Source organism: Staurois parvus, unplaced genomic scaffold (assembly GCF_062004578.1).
Source record: "Staurois parvus isolate SC_StPar_1 unplaced genomic scaffold, SC_StPar_1.0 ptg000670l, whole genome shotgun sequence".
NCBI lineage: Eukaryota > Metazoa > Chordata > Amphibia > Anura > Ranidae > Staurois > Staurois parvus.
This window is the reverse complement of record NW_028318466.1, coordinates 1,853,596-1,864,167: the sequence shown is the minus strand read 5'-3', so window position 1 is coordinate 1,864,167 and position 10,572 is coordinate 1,853,596.

Sequence of the window (10,572 nt, the reverse complement as noted above, 5' to 3'; positions counted from 1 at the left end):
TAGGTAAAGTTGATCCAGGGAATATCTGGTTGCCTCTTGGGGAATCAGGAAGGAATTTTTTCCCCCACTGGAGCAAATTGGATCAAGCTTTCTGTTTTTTTTTTTCCTTCCTCTGGATTAACTGTGGGCATAGTATGGTGTATATAGGATTGTGTGTATATATATATTTTTTCCTTTTAATGATTTAACTAGATGGACGTGTGCCTTTTTTTTTTTCAATCGGACTAACGATGTAACTACAGGTGAAACCTGAAAAATTAGAATATCGTGCAAAAGTTCATTTATTTCAGTGCAGCAACTTAAAAGGTGAAACTAATATATGAGATAGACTCATTACATGCAAAGCAAGATAGTTCAAGCCGTGATTTGTCATAATTGTGATGATTATGGCTTACAGCTCAAGAAAATCCCAAATCCACAATCTCAGAAAATTAGAATATTACATGCAATCAATAAAACAAGGATTGTACATAGAACAATATCGGACCTCTGAAAAGTATAAGCATGCATATATAATATATGAACCTCCTGCGCTACTAAGCCTAAACTAAGCAAATCTGAATAAGCTGCCAACATCCAATCATATACCTGATGATAGATGGAAATATAATAAAAGAAATGATGTGGCGCTACTGTGAAAAATACCCTAAACGTGCAAAAAAAATCTCATGAACACATAGATAAATCCATAAATATAACATATAAACTAACTAAAGCATAAAAAATCACCAGGTGATAATAAAGTGCATGTGATAAATGCCAAATCAATATGAGTGACCAAATAACCATGCATCGACTGCTATGTCAAAAATATGCCTAAACACAGTGTGTGTACTGAATGCACCAAACTAAAAAAACCCACCAATCTGGATCAAATGTCCAATGTACAGGTGATCGTGAATTGTCCAATTAAACCAAATAGGACAACAATGGGTTCTACCTATCAAACGGATAGTGAAACAGCACATAAAGTGTCAAAAACAAATATATAATCACATAACACTTATACAAATCCCCTGTACTGCATATACAGTATAAAAAAGATGATAATAAAATGAATCAAACAAATATTCCAATATGTGAAAAGTGAAAAAACAAACACACATGCCGTGCAAATATATACACAATATAATGATGAAACACACTAATATCAAACAGATATATCAGTATGCATATAGTGCAAATAATATATCACAGGCCGTGCACATAAAATAAATCACTCTAATATAAACACGTGTAATCACACAAAAAAATGTCCAAGCTGGGTGTAATCCATCATATATATGAAATGTAAATTCCCGTGAACTTGAGTAATATGTGTGCAAAGTGACAAGAGGGCATCCACTGATGGTAAAAATGCGCGCTCACCTCCCAGTGTCGACCCACACAGGGTCACAACGCTTTTAGGATCACCAGTTATGGATCCTTCATGTAAAGAACTCTTCCATAACTGCGTCACTTTCTCCTTGGTGGCATCCCTCTTTCAAACAGGTATGTATAATGGCAGACCTCCTTCCCCGTGGTACCGTAAGTATGGCCAGTAATTCGTATAAAATATAAGCAGAAGCTCCACTAGTATAATACTGTTTTATTATCGTTGTGACCCTGTGTGGGTTGATGCGGGGAGGTGAGCACGCATTTTTACCATCAGTGGATGCCCTCTTGTCACTTTCCACACATATCACATATCACTCTCTATGGGGTTCAGGTTAGGCGAGTTTGCTGGCCAATCAAGCACAGTAATTCCACGGTCATTGAACCAGGTTTTGGTGCTTTTGGCAGTGTGGGCAGGTGCCACGTCCTGCTGGAAAACGAAGTCAGCATCCCCGTAAAGCTTGTCTGCGGAAGGAAGCATGAAGTGCTCCAAAATCTCCTGGTAGATGGCTGCGTTGACCCTGGACTTAATGAAGCAAAACCAGCAGATGACATGGCTCCTCAAATCAACACAGACTGTGGAAACTTCACACGGGACTTCAAGCATCTTGCAGTGTGTGCCTCTCCATTCTTCCTCCATACTCTGGGTCCTTGGTTTCCAAATGAGATGCAAAAGTTGCTCTCATCAGAAAAGAGGTCTTTGGACCACTGAGCAACAGACCAGGTCTGTTTTTCTTTAGCTCAGGTAAGACGCTTCTGGCGTTGTTTGTTCAGAAGCGGCTTGAAAAGAGGAATACGACATTTGAAGCCCATGTCCAGGATCCGTCTGTGTGTGGTGGCTCTTGATGCACTGACTCCAGCCTCAGTCCACTCCTTGTGAAAGTCCCCAACACTTTTGAATGGCCTTTTCCTGACAATCCTCTCCAGGCTGCAGTCATCCCTGCTGCTTGTGCACCTTTTTCTTCCACACTTCCCTTCTACATTACTTTCTATTAATGTGCTTTGATACATCACTTTGGGAACATCCAACTTCTTTTGCAATTACCTTTTGAGGCTTTCCCTCCTAATGGAGGGTGTCAATGATGGTTTTCTGCACAACTGTCAGGTCAGCAGTCTTTCCCATGATTGTGATTCCTACTGAACCAGACTGAGAGACCATCTAAAGGCTCAGGAACCCTTTGCAGGTGTTATGGCTTAATTAGCTGATTAGAGTGGGACACTTTGAGCCTAGAATATTGCACCTTTTCACAATATTCTAATTTTCTGAGATTGTGGATTTGGGGTTTTCATGAGCTGTAAGCCATAATCATCACAATTATGACAAATCACAGCTTGAACTATCTTTCTTTGCATGTAATGAGTCTATCTCATATATTTGTTTCACCTTTTAAGTTGCATTACCGAAATAAATTAACTTTTTCACGATATTCTAATTTTTCGAGTTTCACCTGTATATGTAACCTTTTACATTATACCCTTGTAGCCCAGCACTAGATCTTGACTCCACTTTAAGTATAATTCCAATGGGTTACAATGATTACACTGAAAAAAGTGATGATTCCACCAATTCTGGCACCAATAAGGCCACAAGTGCAATGGAGGTGGAACTGTCCAGTGACACCAGCGCCTCTCCGCCCATAAGTGCTGAGTGATAACATAACTGTAATCAGTCATGATTCAGTAGTTCTATCTAATGAGTGTTTTCCAGAGTAAATTTCCTCCTAGTGTCACTATCACCAGTTTAGGCCTCTGCAGCTGATTTTACAATACAATATTATGCTCGGTAAAACAACAAATGGTGTGTGATAAAAGAGTGCCAACCAACACGAATTTATAATAAGTGCAACTGCCCCTTTAAGTTTAAACTATACAAAAAATTTTATATAATTATTCTAAAGATAGCACAGACTCCTCATGTATTACTTTCGTAAAATTTTATCAAATACCAAAAGACAAACACATGAACACAGCAGGCGCATATGTACAGCCTTAAAAGGCTTGTCCCATCTCAGAGCCATCTGGTAGGAAAGCTAACACGTTTCAGAAGTCAAGCTCCCTTCCTCAGAGCTGAACCTGACAGGTATCCTGTTTACTCATAAATAACCAAGAGACACGCTGGCCCTCCCCCCCTCCCAAAGCAAGGGTCTGTGTGTGGGAACCGAGCAGGTACACCTCTATGAGTCAGGGATTCAGGACACCATGGCATGCATAGAACATGAAAGATAAAAAAACAAGATAAATATATGTGACCATATATGATATGATAAAATAAAATGATCATATCATATATGGTCACATATTTTGTTTTTTATCCTTCATGTTCTATGCATGCCATGGTATCCTGCATCCCAGTCTTTTGGTATTTGATTAAATTTTAGAAAAGTAATGCACGAGGAGTCTGCGCCCTCTTGTATGTGATTTTACAGTTCTCAATTTCCCGATTCGTGGAGGGCTGCACCCGAGAAAGCATTACATACTGTTTGAAGTAACCGGAACTGGAGTGTTTTTTAGAATATATTCTAAAGATAGGCGCTACTCCTTTAAAAGTTAATGAACAAACAAAAAAAGCAAACAATATCGTGAGTAAAAGTCCACTTTAAGGACTACTCCCCATTAAGGATTGGCACCTTTGGGGGGTGGGGGGAGTGGGTACCCGAATTTGACAAGTACCCGCTCCCAAGTCTGGTCCAATCGCCTAGGCCAGTGGTGGGCAACCTTTTTTTTCAACTGAGCCAAATCTCGCCAAAACCATGATTGAAATTTATTTTGAGAGCCACATTTTTAAAACTGAAAATACATCTCCCATATAGTAATTCATCCCCCATAGTAATTCATCCCCCATATAGTAATTCACCCCCCATAGTGTAATTCATCCCCCATAGTAATTCATCCCCCATATAGTAATTCATCCCCCATCGTAATTCATCCCCCATAGTAATTCATCCCCCATATAGTAATTCATCCTCCATATAGTAATTCATCCCCCATAGTAATTCATCCCCCATATAGTAATTCATCCCCCATAGTAATTCATCCCCCATATAGTAATTCATCCCCCATAGTAATTCATCCCCCATATAGTAATTCATCCCCCATAGCAATTCATCCCCCGTATAGTATTTCATCCCTCGTATAGTATTTCATCCCCCGTATAGTATTTCATCCCTCGTATAGTATTTCATCCCTCATATAGTATTTCATCCCCCATATAGTAATTCATCCCTCATATAGTATTTCATCCCTCATATAGTATTTCATCCCCCCATATAGTATTTCATCCCCCCATATAGTATTTCATCCCTCATATAGTAATTCATCCCTCATATAGTATTTCATCCCTCATATAGTATTTCATCCCCCTATATAGTATTTCATCCCTCATATAGTATTTCATCCCTCATATAGTATTTCATCCCTCATATAGTAATTCATCCCTCATATAGTATTTCATCCCTCATATAGTATTTCATCCCTCATATAGTAATTCATCCCTCATATAGTATTTCATCCCTCATATAGTATTTCATCCCCCCATATAGTAATTCATCCCTCATATAGTAATTCATCCCTCATATAGTAATTCATCCCCCATATAGTAATTCATCCCTCATATAGTAATTCATCCCTCATATAGTATTTCATCCCCCCATATAGTATTTCATCCCCCCATATAGTATTTCATCCCCCATATAGTAATTCATCCCTCATAAAGTAATTCATCCCTCATATAGTATTTCATCCCCCCATATAGTATTTCATCCCTCATATAGTAATTCATCCCTCATATAGTATTTCATCCCTCATATAGTATTTCATCCCCCCATATAGTAATTCATCCCCCCATATAGTAATTCATCCCTCATAAAGTAATTCATCCCTCATATAGTATTTCATCCCCCTATATAGTATTTCATCCCTCATATAGTAATTCATCCCTCATATAGTATTTCATCCCTCATATAGTAATTCATCCCTCATATAGTATTTCATCCCTCATATAGTAATTCATCCCTCATATAGTATTTCATCCCTCATATAGTATTTCATCCCCCCATATAGTAATTCATCCCTCATATAGTATTTCATCCCTCATATAGTAATTCATCCCCCATATAGTAATTCATCCCCCATATAGTAATTCATCCCTCATATAGTATTTCATCCCCCCATATAGTATTTCATCCCCCCATATAGTATTTCATCCCCCCATATAGTATTTCATCCCCCATATAGTAATTCATCCCTCATAAAGTAATTCATCCCTCATATAGTATTTCATCCCCCCATATAGTATTTCATCCCTCATATAGTAATTCATCCCTCATATAGTAATTCATCCCTCATATAGTATTTCATCCCTCATATAGTATTTCATCCCCCCATATAGTAATTCATCCCTCATAAAGTAATTCATCCCTCATATAGTATTTCATCCCCCCATATAGTATTTCATCCCTCATATAGTAATTCATCCCTCATATAGTATTTCATCCCTCATATAGTATTTCATCCCCCCATATAGTAATTCATCCCTCATAAAGTAATTCATCCCTCATATAGTATTTCATCCCCCACAGTACTATCCCCCCCCCCCTTCTAGTAAGCCAAGTCCCCCGTGTCAATTCACTTACCTTTTGCGTTCCTCTCGCTGTCTTCCCGCGCCGTTCGGGTCTTCAGGGCGGACTGTGAGAGGAGCCTAGCTCCCCTCCCCTCACGTTCGGCACGCTGCCCCGCCTACACACATCCTGACAGCCACATCCGCGGGCCGGATTAAAAGGTCCGCGCGGACTTTTGGGGCTGCCAACCGAGAGGAGGCAGGGGAGCGGCCGACCGAGAGGAGGGAGGGGAGCAGGCGCCCGGCACACAGAAGAGCCGCATTAGAGTGGGTAAAGAGCCGCATGTGGCTCGCGAGCCGCGGCTTGCCGACCACTGGCCTAGGCGATCAGAAACAGAAGGTGTCCTCCCTCCCTGTAGTCTTTTAGGACACGTGACAGGTCCCAGAAGACTACAGGACCATTCATGAAGCGCAGAGGGTACCCGGCTGTGAAGCCGCAAACTATCACAGCCGGGTGCCCACACTGACGTTACTGGCCTCCTGGAATCCAGGATGGCCGGTGAAATTGGCTGTGGGGGGACACACCACGGGACCGAGGGACAGGTAAGTGGCTGTTTTTTAAAAGCCAGGTTTTTGTAGCTGCTGACTTTTATTTTTTGACAGGTGAGTGGAACTCCACTTTAAACATACAATATGAAAAGTATACACAATAATAAACAAATAATGTCCATATATAATGTGTATATATTTTCCCAAAAACCGTGCCTTTAAAGTAACAGTGGAAAAAAATTACTCTTCTTCGATCCAAAGTGATCTGTCCTTCGGATGGTTGGGCTTTTGTCCAATGGAATCACACCATGGGGTATTTAAAGACTTCAGCAAAATAGTGGTGGCGAAGCTTCCTGAAGATGCACGTTTTATAAAATACACTAAGGCTTAGCTGCTGTCACTGCTGTTCGTGGAACTCACGCCGGCTTTGTGGATGCAAGCAGTGGAGCTTGGATATTGTCTCTTAGTAAGCCATTTGTGTTGGTGCCTTTCAGGTATTATTACATGTGAGTTCATACAATTTTTATCCTGTAATTTTCTTATTTAATAAATATACTACACTATGAATTTATTTTATTGGGCTTGTGGCTTCTGTCATTCATGAGAGAGAATCTGTATTGTAGTTTATGGTGATACTGGATCCAACTACTCTCCACATCCAGTTTGGCAGGTCTTTATGACCACAAATGTCTGGTGAGTGAGCCTTTTTTTCTACATATGGTGGATCACTTTGTCTGGATTGAAGAATAGTTATTTTTCCCCACTGTTACTTAACCAGTTCTGCACCACCCACTAGCAGAAATACTGCTGCAGGGCAGCACTGGTGTGCAAAATCATGTATATGCCGGCTGTCAATCACTGGGTCGCGGCCGGTGATCGCCGAGTATCTCCGACAGGTGAGAGACCTGTACGTAAACATTACAGATCTCTCCCCTATCAGTTTCTGCACACTGCCACCCCCCTCTGTCATTCCCTCCACTGGCTTCCGATTACCCAACATATAAAATTCAAACTACTAACATTGACATACAAAGCCATTCATAACGCTGCCCCAAACTACCTCACCGACCTGATACCCAAATACCACCCAACCCATGCTCTTCGCTCCTCACAAGACCTCCTACTTTCTAGCTCCCTGGTCTCCTCCTCCCACGCCCAACTGCAGGACTTCCCCCCCCCCCCCATCCTCTGGAACTCACTACCCCAATCCATCAGACTGTCACCCACCCTAAAAAATTAGAATATATATATATAAAAAAACGCCATTTATAGATGCTATAACTTTCACATAAACTAATTACTTTACACGTATTGGGATTTTTTTTTTTAATTTTTTTTAGCAAAGACATGTAAAAGAATACATTTTGACCTAAATTTATGATGAAATTTGATGTTTTACTGTTTAAAAGTAAAAAGACAAAATATTGTTTTTTTTTCACTCCAAATTGTCGGTTTTTTCATTTATAGCACAAAAAATAAAAAATGCACAGGCGATCAAATAACACCAAAAGAAAGCTATTTGTGGGGGGGGGGGGGTCTGTAATTTGATGCCTTTTGGAGATTTTTCCATCTTTCCTTGGCTTCTTTATGCACATTAATACAAATTTTTAGCTGGGGTGCCCAAACTTTCGATCCCCACTGTATATCATTTTATTATTATTTTTTTTTTTTTTTTCTCTTGATTGTCATTTGAAATTGTGAATATTGTAATTATTTATACACAGGAGCGCGGCACAATTTATATATTTAATATTGCTCCAGGTACCTCCTTGTTTACTAGATTGAAGTAAAGTCCCTGTGAAGCAGCACAAATGCCCAAAAAATGTAATTGAATGGCTCTTCCCAATTTGGATACACTGACTCCTAGATTCATGCTTATATAAATGGAAGGCACACTAACGTGTTTGAGTTACCGTATTTGCCGGCGTATAAGACGACTTTTTGACCCTTGAAAATCTTCTCAAAAGTCGGGGGTCGTCTTATACGCCGGTACACATGTTTAGGGGGGCTGCGGCATTAAGTACAGGGGTTTGCAGGGGCTGATGTCTCTTACCTGGATCCAGTCCCACGACGATCCGGTCCAGGAAGCGTGGCGTCTCCTTCAGTTCGGCCACTGGATGTTCGTGCGGCTGCTCGGCTCCGCCTCCTCACCGGTGATTGGCCGCCAGAACTGTAGCTCAGGAAAGGCACACAGGCGGCCAATCACCGGCGAGGGGGCGGAGCCGAGCGGCCCCGCAAAAATTGAGTGCCGGAGCAGCAGGTAAGTGTTCTGTGTAGAGGTGCTGCTGCAACCACATATGCTGGCTGCAGCAGCACCATACGAGAACAGGGTCAGCAAGTCTCAGTGGGAGGAATAGTGCCCCATCATTGGTGTCACTGATACCAATGATGGGGCACTATTCCTCCCACTGACACCAACGATGGGGCACTATTCCTCCCCCCCACTGACACCAATGATGGGGCACTATTCCACCCCCCACTGACACCAATGATGGGGCACTATTCCACCCCTCACTGACACCAATGATGGGACACCATTCCTCCCACTGACATCAATGATGGGGCACTATTCCTCCCACTGACACCAATGATGGGGCACTATTCCTGCCACTGATACCAATGATGGGGCACTATTCCTCCCACTGATACCAATGATGGGGCACTATTCCTCCCACTGATACCAATGATGGGGCACTATTCCTCCCACTGATACCAATGATGGGGCACTATTCCTCCCACTGACACCAATGATGGGGCAGTATTCCTCCCACTGATACCAATGATGGGGCACTATTCCTCCCACTGATACCAATGATGGGGCACCATTCCTGCCACTGATACCAATGATGGGGCACCTATTCCCCCCACTGATACCAATGATGGGGCACTATTCCTCCCACTGATACCAATGATGGGGCACTATTCCTCCCACTGACACCAATGATGGGGCAGTATTCCTCCCACTGATACCAATGATGGGGCACTATTCCTCCCACTGATACCAATGATGGGGCACCATTCCTGCCACTGATACCAATGATGGGGCACCTATTCCCCCCACTGATACCAATGATGGGGCACTATTCCTCTCACTGATACCAATGATGGGGCACTATTCCTGCCACTGATACCAATGATGGGGCACTATTCCTCCCACTGATACCAATGATGGGGCACTATTCCTCCCACTGATACCAATGATGGGGCACTATTCCTCCCACTGATACCAATGATGGGGCACTATTCCTCCCACTGATACCAATGATGGAGCACTATTCCTCCACTGATACTAATGATAGGGCACTATTCCTGCCACTAATACCAATGATGGGGCACTATTCCTCCCACTGACATCAATGATGGGGCACTATTCCTCCCACTGGTGTGCATTGGAAGAGGGGTAGTCTTATACGGCGAGTATAGCCCAAACACTACATTTTAGCAGGAAAAGTAGGTGGGTCGTCTTATACGCCCAGTCGTCTTATACGCCGGCAAATACGGTATTGTTTAATGGCTTGGGCAGCAGGGTTTATTGAAAACTTCTGTAACATACTAAAATTTTCATAACTCAGAAAAGTACAAAGCACAGAACTATCTTCTCTGCGCCTTCCCCCTTTGTTTGCAACATACAGTTCCAAAGACATGTAGCAGAATACATTTTGGCCTAATTTATGAAGAAATTGTATTTATTTTTTTGTATTTGATATGTTTTATAGCAGAAAGTAAAACAAATATTGTTTTCAAAATTTTTGGGTTTTTTTTTATTTACGTAATAAAAATCCCAGGAAGTGATCAAATACCACTAAAAGAAAGCTATTTGTGTGAAAAAAATTATACAAATTTTTTGGGTACAGCCTTGCATGACCGCGCAATTACCAGTTAAAAGTAGCACAGTGCTAACTAGCAAAAAAAATGAAGAGGGTAAAACCTTCCGGAGCTCAGGTGGTTAAAGTGACCTTTATTTTCAAATTATTTGAAAATTGTAATTACATGACTTAAAGCGGAGCTCCACCCAAAAGGGGAAGTTCTGCTTTAAGGACAGCTCCCACGCTCCTCATTAAGGATTGGCACCTTTGGGGGGCGGGTACCCAAAT